This window comes from Bos indicus, chromosome 28, assembly GCF_029378745.1.
Source record: "Bos indicus isolate NIAB-ARS_2022 breed Sahiwal x Tharparkar chromosome 28, NIAB-ARS_B.indTharparkar_mat_pri_1.0, whole genome shotgun sequence".
NCBI classification, from domain to species: domain Eukaryota; kingdom Metazoa; phylum Chordata; class Mammalia; order Artiodactyla; family Bovidae; genus Bos; species Bos indicus.
Window position 1 is genome coordinate 37,604,467 of NC_091787.1, and position 26,939 is coordinate 37,631,405.

At 41.5% G+C, this 26,939-nt stretch overlaps 1 protein-coding gene and 1 non-coding gene across 4 annotated transcripts in view; both read left to right on the plus strand.

Annotated features, from left to right (window-relative positions):
- Positions 1–26,939, plus strand: part of NRG3 (neuregulin 3) — a 1,237,239-nt gene that overhangs the window by 618,500 nt on the left and 591,800 nt on the right. The window lies entirely within an intron of this gene.
- On the plus strand, positions 23,463–23,534 carry TRNAC-GCA (transfer RNA cysteine (anticodon GCA)). Its single transcript has one exon. It is a non-coding gene; the product is annotated as a tRNA-Cys (tRNA).

The window sequence follows — 26,939 nt, forward strand, 5'->3', positions numbered from 1 at the left end:
AGATCAGCCCTGGGATTTCTTTGGAAGGAATGATGCTGAGGCTGAAACTCCAGTACTTTGGCCACCTCATGTGAAGAGTTGAATCATTGGAAAAGACTCTGATGCTGGGAGGGATTGGGGGCAGGAGGAGAAGGGGACGACAGAGGATGAGATGGCTGGATGGCATCACTGACTCAATGGACGTGAGTCTGAGTGAACTCTGGGAGTTGGTGATGGACAGGGAAGCCTGGCGTGCTGCGATTCATGGGGTCGCAAAGAGTCGGACATGACTGAGCGACTGATCTGATCTCATACTTATATTTTGCAACATGATTGCCATTGTAGCCTTCAGGTCACATTATCTTTTTTGTGGTGGTGTTAATAAAGATCTAGTCTCTTAGCATATTTAATGTTTATAATGGGGTCACAAAGAGTTGGACACGACTGAGCGACTGATGTGATCTGATCTGATTGTCTATAATCAATACATTGTGCATGAAATTCCTGGGACTTATTTATCTACTAGTTTCAAGTTTGTACCCTTAAACAGCATCTCTCCTATTCCTCTACCTGCTAGCCCCTGGGAATCATTTACTCTTTGCTTTTATGAGTTCACCTATTCTAGATTCATATGTACGTGATATCATACAATAGTTTAATGGTGATTTAAAAGTTTTGTTCAACTTGTATTACATTGTACTGCTATTCAATGTATGTATGTGTGTGTGTGTGTATATATATATACACACAAATATATACACCCCACATATATTTTATACACACACACACACACACACATACTTTTTTTCCCCCAAATTGTACCATCAAAGGAACCAGTATTTTATTAAACTCTAGGGTCTGTCCTGAAAGTCAACTGTCTAGGCTTAGCTCTGCAGTTTCTCAAGAGTAACATTGGGTTGGCCAAAATGTTCATCTGGGTTTTTCAGTAACATCTTATAGAAAAACCAAAATGGACATTTTGGCCAACCCACTGTGAGCCATGCTGCAATATTCATTGTGTAATTAATTACCTTTCACCCTGAGTCAATAGGAAAAATAGCAAGAAAATGAGGAACACTGGAATGTTGCAGCCAGCAGACTCTTTATCCTGTTCCCAAGGACAGGGAAAGCACCTTCCCAAAGCCCCCTTTGTGAGGCTGGGGAAGCTGAGAAGGCGGTGGAGCCATCTGGACCACAGGCTACTGTTTGGAGCAGCACTCCCAGATGCTGTTGTGAGCTGGGACCAGGGAGCAGCCAGCTGCTCTGGGAGTAGAGAAACCTTTCTCAGAGGAGATGTGAAGTGAACTGGGGTTCAAGAAAGGAATGCTTGTCACGTGGACATGCTGCCAGGACAGGAGGTGAGGTGACAGATGATATCAAGAAGAGCTTGTGAGATCTTGAGGAGTAAGCCCAGGTTTTTATTTTCCTTGCTTCCCTGCACTGGCACAGGGCCCAGCGCATAATGAGTCTTTCCTTTCTACTGGCCACATGAATGATTGAAGGAAAGCCTACATTTTCCAAGACGAGATCATTTTTGCATTTTCCTTAGCTTGGAGCTGATCTGGCTCCCCAGATCGCTGGGGATACTGAGGAAGGAAACAGGAGGAAATAGATAAATGCAATCAGTAGCGAAGAGTGAATAGATGGCAGTCTACAGTGGATCAATCTGTGAAGGATTATTTGTGCCTTTTCATTCATTTCAGCTAAGAGAGACTTGAGTGGCCCCAAGAAACCAAAAGTATAAATGGTGAAAAGTAAAACAGTAAATAAGATAGGATTATAAGAACTCCACGACCTAGTGAGAGAGAGGGACACACACGAGAGAATTCTATTTATCATAGGGTAGTGACTCTTTGCACCAGTTAGAGCAGAACTTGTTTCTGATTTCCAGCACTGTGCTAGAGATAAGTTTGGAAAGAAGCTCTATGAAACTGGTTTCTGTGTGTTTGTTATTATTGTTTGTTTGTTTCTTGGGCTAAGAGCAATAACTCTTCAAGATGCTATACAGAAAGCATTTTGGAGGGGCCTGTAGGCAAATAAGTTTGAGAAACACTGAATATAATATTCCTTGCCAGTAAGTTAAAAATACAAATATTAGCACACTACAAGTTCTCAGAAATCCTGCAGTAAATAAACCTATTTATTTCATCACCTTCCCAGATCTTTGGGGAATACTGGTCTGCATCATCCATAAGGGATATCCTTAGTTGTTGCGGGTGCATCGTTGGCTTGGTGGGAACCAGCCTCAGTGGTCATTTTGGGCAGTCTTTTAGCCAGCAAGTTAAACATTCAACAGAGTGGCCTTGGCAGTCGGCTACCCACCTTTTCCTTGATGGGGACCTCAGTTCATTATATGTTAAACTAAAGTTTATAACCCCTGACTTCTCTCCTGGATGCTGCCTTCTGAAGAAATCTGCCCACACTCTCTTCCAGAGGAGATATGAAAGCATTCATCAAGGCTCTTCTTGCCATGTCTTCTCAGAACCTTGACTTATTAAGACCCATTAATGCTGTAGACTCAAATTTTTCCTCATCCTCTGCTTAGGTAGATGTTTTTTTTTAATGCACTTGAAGTGCATTTATTGATTGAATAATTAGTGTGGATTTAATTTGGTCAATGTGAAATCATTTATCAAGTTTTATTATCATTGATTTTTTGGTAAATCGTATACGGTCCAACAGAGATCATTATGTGATGGCAGCCTAAGAAAGAACTCACCAGGTGACTTGCCGCAACCATGGGCATCGCTTTCCACAGTCACTCTGTTAGAGAATATGACTGTTTACCTGTGTGTTTTCTCCAGTGTTCAACTCAACATTATCTTTAAATTGGTACCAGTTATGTTTTTAAGATTTTTAAAAATACATTTGTTTTAATTGGAGGATAATTACTTTACAGTATGGTGATGGTTTTTCCCAGACATCAGTATGAATTAGCCATAGGCATACATGTGTCTTTTCCATCCTGAAGCCCCCTCCCCATTTCCCTCCTCACCCCATCCTTCCAGGTCTTCACAGAGCATCGGCTTTGGGTGCCCTGCATTATACATCCTTCCATGGTTATCTATTTTACATATGGTAATATATGCATTTCAGTGCTATTCTCTCAAATCATCCGATCCTCTCCTTCTTCCACTGAGTCCAAAAGTCTGTTATTTACATCTGTGTTTCCTTTGCTGCCCTGCATGTAGGATTGTCGGTACCATCTTTCTAGATTCCAAATATATGTGTTAATGTGCTGTACTTTATGTTTCTCATTCTGACTTACTTCACTCTGTATAATAGGCTCTAGGTTCACCCACCTCGTTAGAACTGACTCAAACATGTTCCTTTTTATAGCCGAATAATATTCCATTGTGTATATTGTCCACAGCTTCCTTATCCATTCATCTGCCAGTGGACATCTAGGTTGCTTCCTCATCCTAGCTATTGTAAATAGTGCTGCAATGAACATTAGGGTACATGTGTCTTTTTTAGTTAGGTTTCCACTCCTCGCTGCCCTGGGAATTTTCCTGAGATGTAATCGCTTCTCACTCTGCATTTTGGACCATAAAACTGGCAGTGAAAGTATTTCTCTGAACCGGTTGGCTGGTTTCTTCCACAAACCTGCATGCCTCCTGATTTTTTCATAGCTTTTCTCCAGGCTTTTTAGGAATCTGACACCTGCATTTGGGGTAGGGGTCAGGTTGCTTAGGAGGAAAAAAGTGAGTTAAGGAGAGGGTAATGTAGACTTTACTTAGGAAAAGTATACAAATTAGGTTATTTTACACGATTATGGTTTATTGTGGAAGAAGGCAATGGCAACCCACTCCAGTACTCTTGCCTGGAAAATCCCATGAGCGGAGGAGCCTGGTAGGCTGCAGTCCATGGGGTCGCTAAGAGTTGGACACGACTGAGTGACTTCACTTTCACTTTTCACTTTCCTGCATTGGAGAAGGAAATGGCAACCCACTCTAATGTTCTTGCCTGGAGACTCCCAGGGACAGAGGAGCCTGGTGGGCTGCCATCTATGGGGTCGCACAGAGTTGGACACAACTGAAGCGATTTAGCAGCAGCAGCAGCAGTGTATATGCCCGGTAGTGGGATTGCTGGATTGTGTTGTAGTTGTATTTCTAGTTTTTAAAGGAATCTCTATACTGCTCTCCATAGTGGTTGTATCAGTTTGCATTCCCACCAACAGTATAAGGGGGTTCCCTTTTCTCCACACTTTCTCCAGCTCATCAGTAGCTGTGCAGTTAATGAGACTAATAAGGCTTAAAATGAAATTTAACTGATACCAGTCAACCACACTCAGCAACTACTGATGAACTTTCTTCTTTGGACAAAAAGAATAGCAATGTAATAGCCAATAGTTTCAGTGCTATTTACTGTGTGCCAGACTGTTCTGAATGCTATAAACAATTTATCTCATACAATTCTTAGGACAAATCTGTAGAAAGATACAGTTGTTACCTCATTTCATAGAAGAGAAACTGAGATGCAGAGTTTAAATACCTTGCCCAGATGGCTCAAGCAGCAAGGACTGGAGGTTGGGTTTGAACCCAAGCAGTCTTGCTCTCAAGTGCACTTCCCTAACAATTATATAGTATTACTTGTCTTGATTGAATGAATATAGACTTGATCCCAGAAAGGCCCCACTACAATTTATTTGCCTGTCAAATATTTAAAGAAATGAAGGATCATCTGTGGATGTGAAAAGTAGGGTGAATTCACGTAGGCAAATATTAACATTAGAACATTTACCTGATAAATGCAAATAGTTGAGCAAAACCCATGAGTGATGGTGAGGGAAGCTTGGGTGTTTGTTTCCCACCTCACAAAATAAAGCAGCCAACCTTGTGTTTGTCTCAAAAAGTAGTTTGTTTAACTTCTCAGAGGAATGGCAGTGAATGTAAATAAAATCAATAACAGTGACTGAATAATCTTAACAGGTGATGGATATCAGCTTTCCTCTGTGTGCCTCAGCGTGTCTATTTTACTTCAAGAGACTGCATGCATGATTTCTCACTTGGGTTCTGTGCTGTAGTTCTGTGCTTTTGTAATATATGCATCAAACATTTTGAAAGTCTGCCCCAAGAGGAAAAGATCAGTTAAATTATACATTGCCTTGCAAGGTGATGACAGCTTAGACCTGCGTGTATGATTGTCTTTGAAGAATTCCATCCAGGGTTGAAAAAAAAATGTTTTAATTAATTTAAAGAGAACTCTTTGTGTTTGACAATTGAGAACAAAACTCTTTAGCCCCATGAAATATTACAGTGGGCAAGTAGGGTCCACCTTCTTTATCCAGTATCCAGCACAGCCTTTTCTGGTGTTTTCCCCACCAAAACCTAAGATGTTTTGCAAAATCAGAGTTGTTATCCTTGCCAATATTTTGTAATCCTATTTATGGCCCAGCCAGCCATGATGGAAGTAATTATTAGTATTCAAAGCCTTGTTCTATAAACTTGTAATAGTGTGTTTCATTGTTTGTGGCATTAGCCTTGGGCTGTTAGGCATAATTCTGTTTACTGCTATAAAGTGAGGCTGTCCATCCAGAACATGACAGATTATAAATTTACTGCATCTGCTGAATCAGCCGGGTTTGTGCCATGAATACCACATATTCATTTGCAGAACTCAGTGGGCTTCTGAGTGAACATCTATATAGGCTTTGACTTGTAGTGTTTAGAACACAGTTTATTTAATTTTCCTCAGTTTAATTTATCCCTTATGGTTCCTGTTATCTGTAACTTGTATTTTGCTTTATAGGTTGCGATTCCAATTTGTTTTCACCATGGTATAATATATGTGTGAGAACACTCTTTTTTACACGTTGGATCAGGAAATGCAAACAACTCTTTTATCTATCCATTGGAGACCAAGAGCACATTTTTCATAAAACAGGGTCAAACCATTTTCATGGTCACCAGTTGCGTGTGTGTGATCCGCCCCCCCCGCCCCCCCACTGTTGAAGTTCTAAACCCCTCATAATAACCACATATGGTAGTGTCTTGATTAAAGAATCAGATTTCTTTTATCTTTGGCTTTGCCATATCCATCATATATCTTTCAAGCCTCCCTATATTCATCATCAGTTGGCAAATGAGGCAGAGAAAATGTGGAGGATCTTATAGACCAGATTTGGAGAGATGTCCATCCCTTCTGTCCACAGTCTTTGGCCAGAAAGTTTCACACTAATGTAGTTCCTGGCTTAGGTTTATTCAAGCATAATTCTATTCTGTAAAAAGGAGTATGAATCTTTTCAGACACCACCTCTACTGTATGATATTTGAGAGCTTTTCAGAGCCTCAATTTTTCATATTTAAAATGAAGAATATGTAATTACCTCACAAATTATTATCATTAGATGGGATTATATAAATAAAAATAACATGTGAAGTATAAAGTGGTACTCAGGTTTATAGTATTTTGTGTTATAATAATTATTATTTTTAATGCTATTAGTGTAAAATAGATTTAAAAGTGCTGAGGAGCTAGGCTATATGATAAGTTCAGTTCAGTTCAGTCACTCAGTCGTGTCTGACTCATTTCGACCCCATGGACTGCAGCACACCAGACCTCCACGTCCATCACCAACTCCCAGAGATTACTTAAACTCATGTCCATTGAGTCGGTGATGCCATCCAACCATCTCATTCTCTGTTGTCCCCTTCTCCTGACTTCAGTTTTTCCCATCATCAGGGTCTTTTCAAATGAGTCAGTTCTTCACATCAGGTGGCCAGAGTATTGGAGTTTCAGCTTCAGCATCAGTCCTTCCACTGAATATTCAGGACTGATTTTTCTTTAGGATTGACTGGTTGGATTTCCTTGCAGTCCAAGAGACTCTCAAGAATCTTCTTCAACACCACGGTTCAAAAGCATCAATTATTTGGCACTCGGTTTTCTTTATAGTCCAACTCTCACATCCGTACATGACTACTGGAAAAACCATAGCTTTAACTAGACGGATCTTTGTTGGCAAAGTAATGTCTCTGCTTTTTAATATGCTGTCTAGGTTGGCCATCGCTTTTCTTCCAAGGAGCAAGCATCTTTTAATTTCATGGCTTCAGTCACCGTCTGCTGTGGTTTTGGAGCCCCCCAAAATAAAGTCAGCCACAGTTTCCACTGTTTCCCCATCTATTTGCCATGAAGTGATGGGACCAGATGCTGTGATCTTAGTTTTCTGAATGTTGAGTTTTATGTCAATTTTTTCAGTCTCCTCTTTGACTTTCATCAAGAGGCTCTTTAGTTCTTCTTTGCTTTCTGCCATAAGTGTGGTATCTTCTGCATATCTGAGGTTATTGATATTTCTCCTGCCGATCTTGATTCCAGCTTGTGTTTCATCCAGTCCAGCATTTTGCATGATATGCTCTGCATATAAGTTAAATAAATAAGGTGACAATCTATAGCCTTGACATATTCCTTTCCCAATTTGGAACCAGTCTGTTGTTCCATGTCCAGTTCTAACTGTTGCTTCTTGACCTACATACAGATTTCTTAGGAGGAAGGTGTGGTGGTCTGGTATTCTCATCTCTTTAATAATTTTCCAGTTTGTTGTGATCCACACAGTCAAAGGCTTTGACATAGTCAGTAAAGCAGAAGTAGATGTTTCTTTAGAACTCTCTTGCTTTTTCGATGATCCAGCAAATGTTGGCAATTTGATCTCTGGTTCCTCTGCCTTTCTAAATCCAGTTTGAACGTCTGGAAGTTCACGGTTCACTTACTGTTGAAGCTCACTATGATAAGCACACTGTCTTTATTTTCAGAGTTTTCTTTTTTCTTGAGAGCTGCTTTCATGTGTGTGCAGAATATGCCAACATATCTCACAGAGTCAAATATTACAGAAAGAAACTAGAGTGTAGGCAAATCTATAGAGTTGGTTACCATATCTCCAAATCAGTTTTCATCCCTTCCTAGAATTGTCTTCTATAATCATTGCATTAATTCAATGGTAAAGATTACGAACCAAAACAAAAACCCTAAATTAAGAATCACACAAAATTGCCTTCAAATAACAATAGCTCCATGTGAAGTGAAGACAGTGTGTGATATATAAATGGTACCCAGCTTCTGTACTGTGAGAATGCATGTAGGTCAAAAAGCAGGAGCCGCTGAGGTCAGAGAAACCTAATTTGGACTTGGCTCTGCATTAACCACTTGCAGGAATCTCAGTAAGTTCACTGTCTGGTCCTCTGTTTTCTTATTTATTTAACAAAGAGAAGGTTTACAGCTCAATGCTATTGGTGGGAATTGAATTTGATGATTCTAAGATATGAGCTGCAGGGGAGGGTCATGGTGGGGATTTCACTGTGTTAGCTATTGTCATAGGCATACTCATCACAGAAATGCTATCAACCTCTAAAGTCACACAGCTGATTAGGAATAAAATTGGGACTGGAACTCAGGACTATCTGAATCCAAAGCTCATTCCCATAGTCACTACATTTTATCACCTTTCTGGGCTTGACACTATGCCTGGCCCATGGTAGCTGCTCAGTAGATCACAGTAATTACTGTTATCTTCATGTTTATGCCTGAGTCACTTGCCAGGTGATAGTAGGTTTCTGTTCCTGTGATCCAGGTATTATTAGGCATGGGTATATCCACAGTGCTAATGGAGTCTTGACAGCTCCACACCCTCTGAGATCATGCCTCTTCTGGGACCCTCTCTTCAGTGATGCCAGCTCTTAATGGAGAGATTAAGGAAACCTCATTTTATAGATATACAGATGGACAGGTACATACTTCTATATTTGAAATGGATAAGCAACAATGGATCTACTATATAGCACATGGAGCTCTGCTCAATATTTTGTAGCAGCCTGGGTGGGAAAAGAGTTTGGGGGAGAATGGATACATGTATATTTATGGCTGAGTCCCTTTGCTGTCCACCTGAAACCATCACAAAATTGTTAATTGTCCACACTTCAATACAATATAAGAAGTTTAATAAAAAGAAAAAAAAAAGTTATGTGCTATATCTTTCATCTGTAATATCTATTTTCATGTGCTTGTAATAGTTTTGTTTTTCTGATTATGAAGTTTGAATAATCAGCTATCTCCTTTTGTAAAATTGCTTGTGAGAAACAATAAAACAGAACAGACAAGACCATTTTGGAGACAAAGAATGGAGGATAGTACCTGCTATACAAATATTCAAAAAGATAAAATCATACCAGGATAATTTTAAAAATAGATCAAGGAGATAGAATATAAAGCCTCAAGTGTACAATATAATGTCTTATTAAGATGGTTTTTCCAATCAATGAAGAAAGGATCAATCATTTGGTATATGCTGCATGGCCATTCATATGGAAAAAAAAATATATATATATTAGCTCTTTTTTTCATCTTACACCATTTAGCAAGCTTGGCTAAACAATTTCGGATGGAGTAAGCATTTAAATGAGTAACATGAAACTGCAGAGGAAGAATAAGACACAGGTAAGTATCTCTTTGACCTCAGGGAAGGAAAATGGTATTCTAAACAAAAATCAATAAAAGAAACTACAAAGACAGATTGTATATTTGGGTATTTCAGTATTAAAAGAAATCTATATGTCAAGAGGCATATTAAAACTTGAAAGGCAGATGCAAACTGGGGAAAACATTTGCAACATAACCTTCATCTAATTTTCACAATATTCCTGTGGGATAGATAATATTATCTTCATTTATACACGAGAGAATCAAGACCTAGACACTTTAAGTAATTTAGTAACTTACTCAAGATTCCATTTGTACCCTTGAAAACTGAACTATGACAGCTCTTCACATCACACTTTGTTGCCCAACTAAGAAAATAGCCAGGAGACATAGCAGTAAGAAGCATGCCTAATAGAGGAATCAGAGACTTATTAAAGGAGTGGAGAGAGGAATCAGACAGGTGAAGAGAAAATTACGATCTATTGTGATTTGTTTTAATAGATGCACAGAAGTTTTGTATAAGGAGTGATTATTTCACTTGGGAGTGATTTCAAAGAGATCCTAACACTGTCTCGATTTTGAAAAATAAATAGATTCTAGGTACCATGATAGTCCAAGGTATTCTAGGGAGAAGAAATGATACATTCCACAGCACAGACTTCTGAAGCAGCTGGCTAGGGGGAAGGGGAAGAATAGGGTGTCTGCAAAGATATAGAGGCTGGTGGGAACCTCCATTCCAGAGGAAGACATCATCAGCACTTAGGGGAGGCCAGACCTGAGAAAGACCAAGTACCCAGCCAGGAGGAGCCTCAGGCAATCAGGCTTACCAAAGCATTTCTAATAGTGTGTTTTTATTTTCATGTACTAATTTTTAAATTTTTTATAATTTTGTTTTTTCATACTAAAAATTGAACTTTCTATTATTCTAGTTAGGAAAGAGTCAAGAAAAAATTCCCAGATGATAGTGTCTGAAATTAAATGGCTGCTTATTGTGGGAAAGAAAAACCCAAAACACAATATCCATTTTTTGGAGCTATTTTCTTAATTGAGGTAAAAATGAGAACTTACCAATATGCTGTTGCTGCTGCTTCAGTGGCTTCAGTCGTGTCCAACTCTGTGTGACCTCATAGACAGCAGCCCACCAGGCTCCCCCATCCCTGGGATTCTCCAGACAAGAGTACTGGAGTGGGTTGCCATTGTCTTCTCCCTACCAATATGAACACAGCATTTTCAGCAGCATATCTTCCATGAGAAAATGGAAGGCCCCTAGCCTCCTGAGTTGAGTCTCTCCATTTACCCTAAGTATCTCATAGATTGATATAGTCTGTTTGTCTTATGGTAGCCAAAGCACCATTGCCCATAGCCATGTCTAGGACTGCTACTGAAATGGCCCCTGGTCCATACTCCTATACTATACTCTGAGGTTGCTGAGGCCACTGAAGAATCACCATCGCTTGCTTTTCTCCAGCCATGATCATGTGACCTGTGTACCATCCTGAGCCACATCTGCCATTTCTCTGTTCAGTTTCTCTGCCGTGAATGTGAGCCTTTACCATGCATCTCTGTGGGCTGTGGATCCTGCCCCACCAGGCTGAAGGTTCCTCTGCAGGGTTGCACTGGTCTCTAGTTGGTGTTGCTGCTGCTACTACTGCTGTAATTATTATGGGGGTTGTTATCAGAATCACCAGACTAACAGGATTCGGCTGTAACAAGTACAAGGGCATGCATGCATTTACTGCAGACATCCGTTAAACACCTACAGTGCACCGAGCATCCTTTCAATGGGATTACAATAGTGAATAAATCTGACCCAGGTCCTGTCCTCATCCAGAAGTTTATGGTCTAGAAATCTCCCTTCTCTCTCACCTTCAATGCAGCTTCCCTCTGTGTTGAATTCTTTCTCAAGATCTCTGCAGCACCATTGACATTTAGAACCTACTCCCCCTATAAGTACCCTGCAACAGCACCTCCTTGATCTAGGTGAAGGGAATAACACCTCCTTCAAAACAGCAAAGGCATCTACTCCAGCTCCTGCCAGTTCTGATTTTCTGGGAAAGTAATTTTGCTTGGGGCCTCGACCATAGCATACATCCATAAAAGTTCCTCTTGGTCCCAACCAGATCCAAGGGGGAACAGCTTTGTTTTCATTGGTTCACTCCTATGGTTTTCAGGAGTGTGATACTGATGGAAAAGACAAGGGATACTTTTAGAAAGAGTGAGAGGAGTTGACGAATGACAAGGTCATTATTTCCTTTTTCTTAATGGAATCTCACCCTTGTTTCTCCCCAACAGGGGTAGAGGACATCCTTCACCCTTTTTGATGTCCCCACATTCTAACTTGTATAAGTCCTCTCCCATAACTGTCTTTTTCTTTGTCCCTCTTGTTAGTGTTCTCATCTGTAAAATAGGAACAATGGAAATACTGACTATAAAGTGTGAATTATAGACTGGATTTGGTACATTGGATGATGGAAGCCTGTACACAAAGTGGTCAAAGGTGCCAGCTTTCAAGATTAGGACTGGCTCCATCCTTTGCTCTGAGTGACAGTAGGCAAATCAGTCTCTCTGTGGCTGTTTCTATAAATTTAGGAAAATAATACCCACTTTAAACATTGTAATAATGACTTACACATCATGTTTGTGAAATGCATGCATTCTATGCAGTCTCACACATAGTATGTAGTGACCATGTACAGGCTAGCTGCTGACTATTCAGGGATTATTACATCTTTTCTCTCCTTTGCCTCAATAGTCCTGTTTTCTCTCCTGTGCAGGGGAAGACTGCACTTCAGTTCAGTCACTCAGTCATGTGCGACTCTTTGCGACCCCATGAATCACAGCACGCCAGGCCTCTCTGTCCATCACCAACACCCGGAGTTCACTCAGACTCACGTCCATCAAGTCAGTGATGCCATCCAGCCATCTCATCCTCTGTCGTCCCCTTCTCCTCCTGCCCCCAATCCCTCCCAGCATCAGAGTCTTTTCCAATGAGTCAACTCTTTGCATGAGGTGGCCAAAGTACTGGAGTTTCAGCTTTAGCATCATTCCTTCCAAAGAAATCCCAGGGCTGATCTCCTTCAGAATGGACTGGTTGGATCTCCTTGCAGTCCAAGGGACTCTCAAGAGTCTTCTCCAACACCACAGTTCAAAAGCATCAATTCTTCGGCGCTCAGCCTTCTTCACAGTCCAACTCTCACATCCATACATGACCACAGGAAAAACCATAGCCTTGACTAGACGGACCTTTGTTGGCAAAGTAATGTCTCTGCTTTTGAATATGCTATCTAGGTTGGTCATAACTTTCCTTCCAAGGAGTAAGCGTCTTTTAATTTCATGGCTGCAGTCACCATCTGCAGTGATTTTGGAGCCCCCCCAAAAAATATCTGACACTGTTTCCACTGTTTCCCCATATATTTCCCATGAAGTGATGGGACCAGATGCCATGATCTTTGTTTTCTGAATGTTGAGCTTTAAGCCAACTTTTTCACCCTCCACTTTCACTTTCATCAAGAGGCTTTTGAGTTCCTCTTCACTTTCTTCCATAAGGGTGGTGTCATCTGCATATCTGAGGTTATTGATATTTCTCCCAGCAATCTTGATTCCAGCTTGTGTTTCTTCCAGTCTAGCATTTCTCATGATGTACTCTGCATATAAGTTAAATAAGCAGGGTGACAATATACAGCCTAGACTGCACTTAAGATGATGCAAAATTAAGAAACAGGGTGTGTTTCCTGGATCTGCATGCTGCAGGATCATGGCACAGTGGGGGATCTGTTGGGGAGCAGGCAGGGTCTCTGGCTGGGCAGGTAGTTTCATAGGAGCAACAAGCCGACACTGTGGTGGTCATGGTGGCACTCTGCAGTCTCAGTCTCCCCATAGAGTTGTGCCATGGGAAGCGCGGGTGTGGAGCACCAGTGCTCCTTCCCTGAAAGGGTCCACTGTCTTCCATATAGGCATCCCTTAAGCAGCCCTCATCTGTGCTGGATAAGAGATGTTCCTCTCTTCATTTGTCATACAGATTGCCTACTCTACATCTCTTCTCTTTCTCACATTGGATGTTGCTAAGTTATGCTTTCATGTGTGCACTTGAATTGATGGCTTACACCATTCTCCCCTACCTCTACCGAAACATTTTCCCAGTCTCTGGCTGGAATTTCCTCCCACCTCTGTGCTCCCTTAGGTCCCATATTTTCATCATGGTACTAGTCATACCCACTAACACTGATTGTGGATTGGACCCTGTGGAATGTAGATCCCACAGATTGAGCTATATGAAATTGCTGGTAATTTGACCATTTCATTATTTCACATGATTCAGACTAGTATTTATCTATATACTCTGTAAACCAGTAGTTACATGAGGTGGAGCAGGGAGAACTTTTTACTCTGTTTTGGCAATGCCAGGCACAGTGCTTGGTTTATTACTGATACTTGACTAGTATTATATGAAAGTGCTTAATAGACTATGAAGCTCTATTCAAATGTAAGAGATTTCTGCTGTAAAACAACCAATTGTATCATATGTTAGCATTAGAATATGACCTACCTTTAGAGGCTTAGTTGCAGATGAAGGGGAAACCAACATGAGACTTTACATCATCTAAGCTGAAATATATTCTTGAGCTCATAGTGGTAATTCAGCGATAGTCCTGAGGGATGAGCAGATAACACTTTAGAGAGTACCTTTTCCTTCTTTTACCCTTGTGGTTCTACCTTTGTTAGTTTTCTATACTGATGTCCCAAAATTTAAAAAAAAAAGTTTCTGCTGCTTACAAGAAATTATAAATTTGCTTTATTAGATGTTGTAGCACCACTAAAGGATCTCAGACAGGGGAATCTCCTATTGGGACTTGTAGTTTATGGGGAGTACCCTAGCAGCAAGCATGAGTGATGGAATGGAGAGGTCAAGGCTGGAAGCTGGGAGACCAAAGAGGAGATGATGCCAGAGATGCTGAGTCATGGAGGTGGGAGCTGAGAAGAAGAGATGGACTGGAAATACCGAATGGATATTTCATCTCATGGGTGGAGGGGTGGTGGTGAATAAAAGAGGTGGGCTGTACTGATCCCCAAGTTGGGGATGATTGGGGGACCAACTGATACAGGTGCTTTAGGAAGGGCAGCTTTGGGGAGAAAGGTGATGAATTTTATTTTGAGCATATTGAGTGGGAAATATTATTATAGAAGTTTGGAGTTGATCTTGCAAGATAGATGGGCTGGTCACTGTCTTTGTTTTTGATTTCCTTATTGATTGATATGGAAATTATCACTTAGGGAAGTTGCCTGAATGGCCAGAATGGGAAAAAAAAAATCAGGAAGAGGTTGGGCTGCATCTTGAAGGTAGGACCACTACATTCTTTCATCTCTTCGTTGTCTGTCCACCTACGAAGTCACGACTGGATTTTTGGCTTCCCAGCCATACTTGGCCTCCTGGATTGAATGCTCTCAGAAAATGACCACTGAGCACTACTCTTAGGATTTTAATTAACTTTTAACTGGCTTGCCCTCTGAGCAGTTTTTGCTTCTGCTTTGAAATTTTAGACAGATGGCAGGCAGTTATTTCCTCAGCCTTGTCATCTATTCACATGGCAGCTGAAATACCAAGCACAGACTTGGAGAGGGATGGGATCATAATTCATTATAATTAGTCTTCTTTGATCACTTGTCCTTTGTCCTAAGTACAGGACCAACATTTAATTGTAGCTGAAGTATTTATCAAGAACAGCATCCAGACTGTTCTCCCTCTTTACATAAATGCTAAAGGACACTACTAAAAGGGGAAACTCACATTCCCAATTCTCTTTTGAAATAGCTACTGAGTAGTAGTGGAAACCCTGGATTTAGAGACAGAGGCCAGTGTGGGGGCCTTTCCTTGGTCGTGTCCAGTAGTATTGTTAATTAAGCAGCACTGTGAGGATTTAGAAAGATAAGGAACTGCATAAAGTGAGGGCCCACTGTGTGTTTTATAAAACATTCCGAGGCTGAATAGCTGGACATCATACAGTTGCTGCTGCCAAGTCTCTTCAGTCGTGTCCGACTCTGTGCGACCCCATAGATGGCAGCCAACCAGGCTCCCCCGTCCCTGGGATTCTCCAGGCAAGAACACTGGAGTAGGCTGCCATTTCCTTCTCCAATGCATGAAAGTGATAAGTGAAAGGGAAGTTGCTCAGTCGTGTCTGACTCTTAGCGACCCCATGGACTGCAGCCTACTAGGCTCCTCCGTCCGCAGGATTTTCCAGGCAAGAGTACTGGAGTGGGGTGCCATTGCCTTCTCCAATCATACAGTTACCTCATGGCAAAGCCAGGAGACAAAACTCCTCATCTGCCTGAATCAGAGCCTGTGCCTTTGCACAGTTAGTTCAGCAGCAGCCCCTCAGGGTAGATTTATTTGGCAAGCCAACTTAGATAGTAAAAATAAATAAACAAATGAATAAATAAGATATCATCCTATCACTGGGTGAATCTTGTAAAGGGTTGCCCTGAGGGGTGATATTGTGAGGAGCCATTGCTGGGTAACTTATTACAAATTAATTCCCTGTCCTGAAAAAATATTTTATCAATAAATAATACTATCTGATATCTGTAGTGTGATATAGGCTTTAATAGTTAAAGTAATTATATGACTTTACTGTCCATCTTTATTCTCACTCACCTGAGTTTTGTGAATGAGCTGAGGAAAGGGGTATTAGAACCATTTTATAGATAAGAAAATTGAGACTTAAAAGGTGTTATTACCATCAGGGGTCTGGTAGCTTTTAAGCCATCAGATTTTAGACACATAGATTTCGATGTCCTTTGAAAATAAGATCTAAACAGCAGCAAATATATATGAGGGATTAGTTTCAGGAACAGTTTTCTTAGAGCTGACATTCACCTCCAAGTCGTACGGTTAGAGTTGCTTCCTTTCTCTTTTCAATTTTTGACACTAAGTCATAATTATAGAGCCAGAGAAGCACCCAGAGCATTTGCAGGAGCTAATTGACTAGATGGAGGGAAGGCTGATTGTGCAACAGAATCCAAACTACCAATTAAAGGAGAAAGAATCCACACACGCATGATCCCCAGGATATTTATATCACGGGAAGTAAAAGGGCCCGACTTCCCTGCCGCTGTGGGACAGCCTATAAGTCAGAGGGCCACAGAGTGGTCAGTGTGAGCCCTGGGGCCAGGCTAAGATCACAGCAAGGATCAGGAAACCCACCCTCTCAGCAACCTCTCGGGCACTAATGCAAGTTTCAAAGGCTTCCCCTCTCTAGGGTAAAACGGAAAATCTTGGTAAATGAGATTAAATTCAGTGCACAATGAGAGAGGAAATCAGGCACACGTGAAACATGAACTACATCCATCAATTAATTGTCAGAAAATAGGGCTCAGAATAGAGTAATGATACTAGTAATATTCACTTTTGTGCAGTGCTCTAGACACTACAGAGTTTATGGCCCTCACATCAGCAGCCACTTGAGGCAAAATTATTATCCTCAACTTACAGAGGGTTAAGTGCTGGCCTTACAATTCCACCAACCCTGGTGCTGGAGGAGTGGGGGCATGTGTCTAGGTTTCTGACTCCTGCTCTCAGCCTTGCAGGGCTGCCTAGGCTGATGGGGGCTGGGGACAGTGGTGGGGAGTGTCCTGCACTGTGGTTTGTGGTTAATTCTCCTGGGAACCCTTTTAAACTGTTCCTTCTTACTGATGGGTATCTCTGCAGTGGCACACAGGAGTGGCCTCAAGGCTAACAATAATGGGCTATTAACTGAATAACAGCCCTGGCACAAAGTCACAGCCACACTAGGGTCTTAATTAGGCTCTAGCAGAAGCAGAGAAGGATCACATTCGTGAGAGATTGCTGGTTGACTAATTAGGTGTCAAGTTAACAATTTCCTTCTGGGATATCTCAAGTCAGTCCCATTGCGATTCAAAACATTGACCAAACTGGGAGTCCCAACTGGGCCAATTTCTTGGGAGAAGAGAGGATTTGCTTCCCCAAGGACTAGCTCCCTGTAGTAGATTAGTACAGGATTCCTTTATTTTCTCTGGCTAATAGTTTAACTTCAAAAACTTGGCAACTGTGAGTCCAGTGTTTCTGTCCCACTGTCAAGAGCTGAAGGGCAGCCGTGCCTGGGTGCCCAGAGCTGAAAAGCAGTCAGTAGTCCCAGCTCAGCTGTATCTGCAGCAGATGTTAAACAGTGCTATGGAAGAAAATAGGATCAAGGACCCTCCTGAGACTCAAGCCCAGAACCTGGGAGAGAGGCTAGAGGACCATTCCGGAGTGAGTAAAAGTCACTCAGTCATGTCTGACTCTTTGCAACCACATGGATGATACAGTCCATGGAATTCTCCAGGCCAGAATACTGGAGTGGATAGGCTTTTCCTTCTTGGATCTTCCCAACCCAGAGATCAAACCCAGGTCTCCCATAATGCAGGTGGATTGTTTTCCAGCTGAGCCACAAGGGAAGCCCAGTCAGAAATGGGGTTAGGCAGCACTGAAATCACTTGAATCCTGTGTTAAATGTAACCTCTGTGTGCCATTCATTAGTCATGAGGACAGGGCCTTCATATTAATATTGCTGAGCCCCTATCAATACCTTTAAATGTACACAATCATTTCCTCCTCAAAGAGAAGTTGTATAGATTAGTTGATATAGAGCATGTGACATAGAGCCATGCGTTCTGTAAGAACTCAGGAACATGACTTGCTTCTGAATCCATACAGCCTGAGGGGCTTCTGTAAGGGCTGATCCTGTCCACCAAAATATACCTCATCTACTCAGAATGGTTGCCCAGGCCCATATATCCCCACTTAGACTGAGGTCACAACCTGCCTGACTTCATTGGCCCTACCCACTATTCCTTTCCCTTGACCTGCCTTGTTCTTGCCTTCACTGCTAGGCACCTGCCTCTGGCATATCTGTTTGATGCATGATCCAAGCCCTTTAGCCTCTGTCTAGTCCTCCTCTTCTCCCACTTCTGTCTCTCCTGTTTGGTACAACAACCCTGACTACCTTTGGAATAACATTCTTTTCAGCTCAAATACCACCCCTTAGATTATGGACTAAGAGATAGAGCCCTCCAGCTCTTCTTCCCTGAAGAAGGTATGCATCATGAGAAGCACTTGGGTGTGGGGGAAGAGGAGCCATGAAGCTATTTCCAGGTTCCTTTCTTTGAACCTTTGATAGGTTCTGTTGGGAAGAAGTCAGTGTCAACATCTACCTTCTAATGGAAGTGGACTCCTCTGATTGTGACCAGCTAGACAAAGGGCTAAATGAGATAGAGAATTACCGGACAAGGCACACCAGGCCCTTGAAATAAACTAAAAGGAAACAGGTAGGCAGTGAAGGCTAGGAAGCTGGAAGAAGTTGGATGATGAATGGTAATCCAGCAGGCAGGTGGGGTCAGTGGATCCCAGACCTGGAAACCAAGAGATGGCATTAAGGAACAGGCAGAGTCTCAAGGTGGCAGACAGGAGTGTCCTTGTGGAAAGAGATGTCAGGGTCTTGAAGAAAAGCTCCTCAAGAGACCCAGGGAGGACCACGGTGTGGCCTCCTGGAAGGAGTTGAGACTTTAGCACAATGTTGATGTATCAGTTTAGGCACAGAACTTAGAGCCATTTAACAGAGCAACCCATGCTATGAGGAGGTGGGACAGGAAGGGGAAAAGAGTGTGATGCTGGGGTGTGGATTCTACACCGTGACTTGGAGCATTTGACCACAGAGGAAGCCCAGATAGAGATGTATCTTTCAAGAGCTCCAGGGACATGCAAACTGGCAAGCCCACAGATTGACTATGCAGAGCCTTCGAAACTTATCAAAGACGGGGACCGTTGTCCCATTTGTGTTTGCTTCCCAGAGGACACGACCAAGTGAGGTGGCGTGTGAAGGAGCTCTATAAGCATACAAGTGCTGCACTTTATTGTTAAGTTTACTCACTAATTGTAGGACTGCTGGTATTTTTTTGAGCTCATCATGATGCTCACTAAATGTTAGCTATTCAAATATTTGCAATTACTATTATAGCAGGAGAAACTCTGAGATAATTTATGTTTATGCATGTCCTCTTTTTCTCACTTGAGAAGGTCACAGGCTCTGGGCTTCCTGACCTACAAGATGCCTTTGTTCCTAATTTTATCTTCTCCAAGCTACCAAATCTGTGATGAAGATTTTTGAGGCAGAGTTCCTCTGAGGGAACCAAGTAGAAATAGGAGATGCTTTCCCTTGATCCAAAAGTAATTTGCAATCCTGGGAGGTGGAAGGAGGATTGTGGGGCCTAAGGAAGAGGTGTACCCAGGAATCATCCCAGGAAGGTGGCTTGCCTTCAGAGGGGAAAGCCTGTGCACCTGCAGCAGAGGCCCCCAGGTCCCAGACTCTCTGATCTAAAGGAAACAGGAGGTCAGGGCAGCAGAACACACATTAGTGACCCACATGACTCATAACTCTCATATGCCACTAGAGAGCCCTGGCCCTTCCACTGTGATGGGGCTCAGTGTATGCTGAGGGAAGAATTTATCCTTCATTGTGAGTATGTTTGATTTTATTTTTTTTCCTCCTTGGCAGAGAAGGATAACTGGAGTTAAATTTAACTAGATTTCAAGCAAACAAGTATCAATAATATGATCTTTCTGTGAATATATGTGTGTGTCTTGAATATCATATTTTTTTATTTATTTTTAATATTTATTTATTTATTTTGGATCCACATTATTTATTTATTTATTTATTTTACTTTATAATATTGTCTTGGTTTTGCCGTACATTGACTTGAATCTGCCATGGGTGTACATGTGTTCCCCATCCTGAACCCCCCTCCCACCTCCCTCCCCATCCCATCCCTCTAGGTCACATTTTTTAAAATTAAAAAAAAAAATAAACGTTTTAATTTTGTATGGGGGTATAGCCAATTAACCATGTTGTGATAGTTTCAGGTGAATAGCAAAGGGATTCAACCATACGTACATATGTATCTGTTCTCCCCACAGAAACTTCCCTCCCATCCAGGCTGCCACATAACACTGAGCAGAGTTCTATGTGCTATACAGTAGGTCCCTTTTATTATTTAATTTAATTTATTTTATTTAATTTTTTAACTTTACAATATTGTATTGGTTTTGCCATATATCCACATGAATCTGCCACAGGTATACACGTGTTCCCCATCCTGAACCCTCCTCCCTCCCCCCTCCCCTTACCATCCCTCTGGTTCTTCCCAGTGCACCAGCCCCAAGCATCCAGTATCATGCATCGAACCTGGACTAGTGACTCGTTTCATATATGATATTATACATGTTATAATTGTTCTATGACTACATGGAGCTTCCCTAGTGGCTCAGAGGGTAAAGAATCCAGATGCCAATGCAGGAGACTCAGATTCAATCCCTGGGTGGGGTAGATCCTCTGGAGGAGGGCATGGCAACCCACTCCAGTATTCTTGCCTGGAGAATTCCATGGACAGCTGGGGTCTGGCCAGCTACAGTCTGTGGGGCCACAAAGAGTTGGATACGACTGAGCAACTAATAACACTGTGACCACATAACTCCTAAGGAAAATGGTGAACGTTTTCACAGTAGCTACTGTATGCTGCTCCTGGTTTCAATATATGACTAAGGCAATCACATTTAATCCTCAGAATAATCTATGAAGTATTAGAGTCCCCTTTGTATAGATAAGAAAACTGAACTAAATAATGGTCACGTGGCCTCGCACCAGAATCTGTGGCTAGTATCAGAACCAAGATTCAAGCCTCAGCTATGTGATTCTAAGGGCAGCCTCCCTCCACCAGACTGCCCTGGAGAGACGTGACAGTGCTCATCTCTTATGAAGGAAAGGCTGATGGCTGTGGCAGCAGGTTTAATAACTGAGCTGAGATATAAAATAGTTCTCATGAATGTACATGTCTGACTTTCAGAGAGAGGATGGCTAAGCGACTGAGTTATTGAGGTTACCTTTTAGAAACCTTCAGTGTGACCTAGACTTGCTTCACTTTGAAAAACAGTTATTATCCTCTCCCTCCTTTTTTAATCTCCACATTGGGAAGGGAATTTCTATGGATATGTTGGCATTGTCCAACAGAAGACAAGTGACACAAAAAGACCTGACAGATATCTCCTAGGCAGAGAATTATGTGAGAAGGGTGCTGAATTATAGCCAAGAATAGAATGACTTCAGGCACTGCAGCTACTGGAAAATGCTTTGCGGAATATCGGATGGAGCTTTAGATTTATTGCATCTAATTGAATCTTCAGCAAGCCTGGAAGAAGTAGCTATTCTGATCACTATTGTTCTGGTGGAACTGCAAGGGCATGGGGAAGGGTGAGGGAGAGATGAATAGATAGATGGTGGATGGAGAAATAGATAGGCAGGTAGGTAGGTAGGTAGATAATACCCATGTATTAAAATCAATGCCAATGTGATGATGAGAGAGAAGAACAAACAAGGCTCCTAACTTCTTGCTATAACTAAGATTTCTTATAGATAAGGAAGAGAAGCTCTAGGTCATTGAGTCTGGAAGACTTCAGGATCTTTGTGAAATGAATGAACACATCTATGACTCATTACATCTATTCTTTGGTAAGTCCTGTTGAGTTCTTTTTCATTTTGCTTTTCAAAATCGGTTCTGAAGTAGAAGGAGACATGTCCCCTTGCTTTATTCCTGCCCTCCTGCCCTCTTTTGTTCCTGTCTTCATTTCTTCCAGGTTTTTTTTTTTTTCCTTTTATTTTCCCCTTCTTTTTGTGCTGTACACGTTAATTGAGCATCTGTGTGTACCGGGTTCTGAGATACCAGAAATACAACACTTATCAGACACAAAAAGCCTGTGTTCTATGCTGTTAAGAAACCCAGGCTCACAGAGTAGGTCAAAGAAGGATCCAAAATGTCAGATTCAGAAGCATTTAAAACAGACCTTCAAAGATGGGTAGCATTTCAAGAGGCAGATACTGTCTCTTTTGGGGGGAATGTAGGATATTCTATGAAGAGCCTGGATGATTAAACTGATCAAGACAGAAGCTTCACGGTATGATCATTTCTAGGCCATAGTTAGAATAGGAGTGAGTGTGCAGAACAAGTAATGAGCTGGTTATGAGTGTGGAGATTGTGGTCCCTGAATGCTTAGGAGTCTTGCTGCCTTCTCTGGGCACCTGGCCTTGGCTTCCTGAATGGACAAGAGGCATGGCCAGCTCTGGCATGGGAACATATGCTCATGTATGTTGCATACATATTAGTTCAAACTGAACTAATTGAACTAAACTAAAATTGAACTAAACTACTATTGACATAGTAGTTCAGATTAGAAAGTGAAAAGAAGGGAGGAAGGAGGGTTCAGGATGGGGAACACAGGTATACCTGTGGTGGATTCATTTCAATATTTGGCAAAACTAATACAATATTGTAAAGTTTAAAAATAAAATAAAATTTTAAAAAGTTAAAAGAATGTGTATCATCACTGTTACTGTTATCTCATAATTACTTTCTTGGTTATGGTTAAACAAAACAGGAGTTCTTTCCTGGTATCTTTAACTCTGCATACTAAGAAATGCAATGAATGGCAAGGTAATTGCTTTCATCCCATTCCATTTAGTCAATTTTGTAAAACTGGGCCCTGGTTCTGCCTTTTCAGGATGCTGAAGAAGAGGTTCCTAGAGACGTGTGTATATTCTGCTCTGAGCCAGCCTCCCTCTGACTTCTTTACAGACTGATTCTGAGATGTAGGCCTTAAATTCTATGGTGTAACAAGGCACAGCATAAAACAAGGCCCATGGGTTTCTGAGATTCTTTCTAAAAATTTCTCTTTCAATGTTTTTAGGATTAACTTATTAATATTTTCAGTAAAAAGATATCTTCCAATAAGATCCAAGTAGATTGGTAGAAACCTTCAAGCCTTGGAGCCAGATCAAGCTGGATGAAACTTCTAGCTTTTAGGGTTCACTTCTCATGGCCTGAACCCTAAAAGCTAGAAGTTTCATTCAGCTTGATCTGGCTCCAAAGCTTGAAGGTTTCTACCAATCTACTTGGATCTTATTGGAAGTTATCTTTTTACTGAAAATATTAATAAGCTTCTAGCTTTTAGGGTTCACTTCTCAAGGCCTGGGTCTTCCCTGGTGGCTCAGACGGTAAGGCTTCTGCCTGCAATGCAGGAGACCCAGGTTCGATTCCTGGGTTGGGAAGATCCCCTGGAGAAGGAAATGGCAATCCACTCCAGCACTCTTGCCTGGAAAATCCCATGGATGGAGGAGCCTGATAGGCTACAGTCCATGGGGTCGCAAAGAGTCGGACAGGACTGAGCAACTTCACTTTCACTTTTCTTTCTCAAGACCTGGGGAACTTAAACAAGTGGCTGAACCCCTTAAGCCTCAATCTTCTTGTCTCACCAGAAAGTATTAAAAGGATAATATGAGATGGTATGTGTAAAGCATATAGCATGTATAAAGCATGTTCAATAAAAAAGAATGGCCATTATTTAATAGTGGTCATGACAAAGACATATTGAAGAGTTCAGCAGTACTTTAAAACTAGAGGGATTTTGCGTCCCCAGGGTACGGTTTATCGGAAGCCTGTGGGCACCAGATAGTACTTTACAGAGAAAGCTCATAATTTTGTGGCAGATGCAGATGGTGCATAGAATCCAGATGGGTGGAGCTAAGCTCTTTGAGTGAGAGGGCTCAGTGACGTTTAGCTACAGTCATTATTCTACCCTTAGCCTTAGGCTCATTGGCCACCACTGCTCAGTCTCAGCTTCCACAACCTTCCTTTTCACCATAGTTATGCTTCCTGAAATTGTCTTTACTCTAGTTCCTAGAAATTATACTTATTATCTGATATGAGAGACTCTAGGCTCCCTACTTGGTTTCCCCTGCCCTGTTCAGCTTATCAGGGGCCTCTGCTTGGATAGCTGGGCCTGGCCCATTCCCCAAACTGCTGCCCACACAGTTCCTAGCCTTCCAGTGCCCTGGGTCTGCAGCTGTCTCTCTTCTGCCATGATCCCCAGACCTCTCTGTTCAGAGCCGAGAGGGCCTCCAGGCTCCTTTAGGAACCAGAACTCAACTTTCTCCTTTCCTACCTTCTGTTCAGCCTTGCTAAAATTCCTCTCTGGCATCTAGTTCGCACTGGTTACCACCCCACCTGAACTATTGAGAGAGCATGAGCATTCTGAAGGCATTTGCTAATGTTATTCCTCTGATCCCATTCAAATGGCATCTTATCTACAAAATATGTGTATATCCATACACACACACACACACCCCCCAAGTAAGTCTAATCTTGTCCCCTCAAAAGTTGCTAACATAATGTTGCTGCTGCTGCTAAGTCGCGTCAGTCGTGTCCGACTCTGTGCGACCCCATAGACGGCAGTCCACCAGGCACTGCCGTCCCTGGGATTCTCCAGGCAAGAACACTGGAGTGGGTTGCCATTTCCTTCTCCAATGCATGAAAATGAAAAGTAAAAGTGAAGTCGCTCAGTCGTGTCTGACTCTTCATGACCCCATGGACTGCAGCCCACCAGGCCCCTCCGTCCATGGGATTTTCCAGGCAAGAGTACTGGAGTGGGGTGCCATTGCCTTCTCCGAACATAATGTTAGGGGAAATTAAAACTGAGAGGATTTTATTAATAATTGAGTTTTGCATATTTCTTAGAATTTGGAGCCAAATTATGATGGATTGATTCAGCAAATAAATTCTGAGCACCTGCTATGTGAGCGGGTATGTACATGTCAAAAAGGGCAACCTACTTAATAAGAGTGGACTGCAGGAATAAAATCATATTTGAATTTATACACACACATATACACACACACACATATATATATTTACTAGAACAAATACAGTCTCTCATTTCCATGTAATTGTAATATTTTGCATTTTAAAATTAACCTTGGCCTAATTCTTCATATGTCTTTGGTAACTATAAAAAAGGAGTTGCTAAACATTTGAAAAATACTGGGAACACCAAAACCTGGGACTTAGAAAACAAAATATTCAACATAATTTATGATGGATATATGCCTGACACAAATAGATGCATACATAACAAGATGGATATTAAACAAAGGAGATTCTTAAAATACATTAGTTCAATGATGAAATTCACTTTCTGTGAAAAACAGATCCAGAGTACATAAGTGACAATTAACAGTCCAGTTATTTTTGTTTTAGAGGGAAGAGAGATACAGAAAGAGATTTAGACAATTTCTGCTGACTTTCAGTAAGTCTTCTTCCTTAAAGATATTGTCTTATTATAGAGGCTACTTAATACAGTATTTTCTAATGGGTTATCGGACATATCCACTTTATAGCAATTCCCCTTGGGTATCCGTGTCCAAATAACGTGCATTTCTACTTGACTAATTCAATTAGGAGGACAGCAGACACCTCAAGGGAGACATTTAACGTCTTTCTTCAGAAGGACTCCTGTGAGTGGTAATGAAAACCAAGCATGGTATCCCTTTCACTTTCTTTTCTCCCTATTATCTCAGGTAACAGGAATTAATTTACATCCAGCAATCTTTTACTTTAAACTCTACATTGAAAGACATATGTATTTAGTGCCCGTTTTTCCCCCCTTATTCTCGAAAATGCCAGAGCTGTTCCTAGAATCTCTTGAATAGGTCACATCAACAACAGGAGCAATGCTACCTTCTCTCTCTGAATAAATACCCACCTTTCACTGAGGGAAGGGATGTGGTTACAGGCATTGTAGAGAAGCGGTGCTCATTTTCCTTCTGAGCGGATGCACGGTGCTGGCTGCAATTTCCAAAAACAGTCTGCTAACATAACAATATACCAGCTACAGAATTTCCACAGGATCACTGTGGGGTTTTCTGTGCACATACCCAACTATTGGCACACAGCCTAAAGCAATGCTGTGATTGGACAGCTAGGAAAAATGGTGATGGTGCTCATGGTGCCAGACGATGGAATGTCTACACACTTAGGCTTGCTTTTCTATTGTGCTCAATTTATCAAGCTAAAATTGAGTGCCTAGTGAGAGTCCAGCACTGAGTTATATGTTGTGTGAAGGAAGCAACTTTTCTGTGCTTTTAGATGGTGACAAGAGTAATAATAAAAAATAGAAAATGAATAAATTATAAGATGAAATATAGCCATTGACATAGAGAGAAGCATCAACTGTGTTAGGTGTGGGAAAAAAATATATTTTTTCAGTACATAAGAGTCAAAAGGTAGAATGATATCAACAACATTCCTCCATAGGATTTAAAAAACAATTAGAAACTAACTAAAATAACTGTATAAGAATTCTGGGAATCAGTCAAAGATCTGCAGTAACTAGGTGAACACCCAGTCACGAAAAGGCCAAGTTTGAAATGGTATGGAATTTTGTGGCAGTTTTATTTGCCCTTTCCTACTCCATTCTCAGCATAGTGCAGAAGTACACTTGGGAGGAAATAGTGGTTGTCTCCAGTTCCCTTCAGTGAACCAGAGAGACCAGAGAGGACTGAATTTGCAACATTATGATCTAAATAGCCTTAGGGATTGGTCTCTTTAACCTACACTGGAGTTGAGACAGCCCCTCCCCCCAAAAAAGCAGCTTGGATCTCAGGCAAGAGGAAGCACAG